General features: G+C 45.6%; 1 long non-coding RNA gene across 1 annotated transcript in view; it reads right to left on the bottom strand.

Annotated features, from left to right (window-relative positions):
* Positions 1-1,075: 1,075 nt before the first annotated feature.
* The window catches only part of LOC110310468, a 5,688-nt gene continuing 4,599 nt past the window's right edge, over positions 1,076-2,164 (bottom strand). The window contains exon 2 of the long non-coding RNA XR_003834968.1: positions 1,076-1,431. This is a non-coding gene — a long non-coding RNA (uncharacterized LOC110310468). The remainder of the gene's footprint in view (positions 1,432-2,164) is intronic.

Raw genomic sequence — 2,164 nt, 5'->3', positions numbered from 1 at the left:
ACTTTGTAGACCAGGCTGGCCTCGAACTCAGAAATCCGCCTGCCTCTGCCTCCCGAGTACTGGGATTAAAGGCGTGCGCCACCACGCCCGGCTATGAATAGTTGTTTTAAGTAAGTCTTGGGTTACCTGTCACAGAACAGATAACAGAAAAGGGCTTACACACACGTGGGGAGAGAAGATAAATACACTGGTACCATAGATTCCAAAAAAAAAACTAGACCCACTAATCTGGATGAAAAGTATCTAGAAAATATCTCTCAAACAACGCTTTATTGATTATGCTTGTGCTTTGAGGGTTTTTGCTTAGTTTTTGTTTTGCATACTCTCAGGCCAGGGTGCCGGGTCAGACACCTTTCATCTTTAGTCCCAGCATTTGGGAGGCGGAGACAGGTGAGGTGAATCTCTGTGAGTTCAAGGCCAACCCAGTCTACATAGTGAGCTCTAAGAGGGCAATCTAAACAAAACAATAATCCCAAAGTCTCACTAAGTTCTAGTCCTGGCTGGCCTAGAACTATGTAACCACCCTGTCCTTGAAAACACATCCACCCTCCTGCTTCGGCTTTCTCGGGGCTGGCACGACAGGTGTGACTATACAATGGTCCATTAGCTCCAAAATCACACAAACACACCCCAAATTCCTAAACAAACTATTTTCTTCTACAACGGGAAATCCAGAGGTAGGCAGCCTGTGGCCCTGCAGTACTGTAGGAAAATCTCTTATATCCTAAAGGACTGGAACTCCTGCTGAACCTCACAACATACCCCTTGACGTGTGTTGTGCGGGGGAATTCAGCCAGTTTAACCTGAGAACAATCAAAGGTTTTTGCCTTGGATTTGCAATGTAATTATTTTTTACAACCTAAAACTTTTGTTGCCCCTGATATGTGTGTGTGTGTGTGTATTACAGTAATAAATCCTGAAAACAGCAAGTTTATGAGACAAATATTCACTGTAAACGCTGAAGCGGCGGCACTAGGATGTTTCTTGACAACATTTGTTATCTGGGTTGGTGACTTCATTCATCGTAAAACTCTTAAAGACTTCGATGAGGTACCCTCCATTGCTTTCTGCGCTGGTCAATAAAAGCAAGAGCAAAGCACTTTATTAGGAAACACAGAGGAGCACAGACATGGGGCAGCACTCAGGATGGACAGAGGACACAGGAGACACAGGAAGAGCCGAGCAGAGAATTCAAGTCTGGGCTCACTCGTGGTTAAATGTCACCAAGGGGAAAGGCTTTGACTCCTTTTCCTATTGTGCCACCGATGCAGTGTTGGTGACTCTGAGTTTATCACAAATGTGCTCGGCCAATGCAGCAGGCCAAGGCTTCTGTAGCTGAGCATTGTCACAGGGACCTATGCTCTGTCTTCCTCCACTGTTAGCTTGTGGCTTAGGGTTGCCTTGTGCTCAGGGTTGTCACTGATCCACATTCTAGCAAGAAAAAAAACAGGAGACATGGAGACATATATGCGTTAGCAACAGATTGTTTTCTGTTGTTTGCTTTTCAAAGATCTACCTTCTTCCTAAGTGCTGGCCCTTAAAACTGTCTGACAAATGTCACCAAACCACTAAAGCACTCACACAGACATGGCTAATATACAGAACCTTTCTCCTCACAAAACCAGGGCTCTGTAATTAAGGAAGGAAGACTGAGGGGCAATCAGTGTGTATGTGTGTGTGCAGGCACATGCGTGTGTGTGTGTGTGTGTGTGTGTGCCCGTGTGCGCAGGCACATGCATGTGAGTTTATGGTTGTATGGGTGCATATACATGTGCATGTGTGCAGGCGGTCAGAGATCTACAGAGGGGATCTTCTTCAGTCACTCTCTATTTTCCTTGTGCTCTCTCTCTCTCTCTCTCTCTGACAGGGTGGGTGTCTTTCCAAACTCACTCTGTAGCCCAGGCTGGCCTCTGCCTCCCGAGTGCTGGGATTGGAGGTGTGCACACCACTATGACTGGCTTCTACCTTTCTTTTTTTTTTTTTTTTTTAAAAAGATTTATTTATTTATTATATGTAAGTACACTGTAGCTGTCTTCAGACACTCCAGAAGAGGACACCAGATCTTGTTACAGATGGTTGTGAGCCACCATGTGGTTGCTGGGATTTGAACTCTGGACCTTCGAAAGAGCAGTCGGGTGCTCTTACCCACTGAGCCATCTCACCA

This window comes from Mus caroli, chromosome 15 (assembly GCF_900094665.2).
Source record: "Mus caroli chromosome 15, CAROLI_EIJ_v1.1, whole genome shotgun sequence".
Taxonomy (NCBI): Eukaryota; Metazoa; Chordata; class Mammalia; order Rodentia; family Muridae; genus Mus; species Mus caroli.
This window is presented reverse-complemented; position numbering and strand designations above follow the sequence as displayed.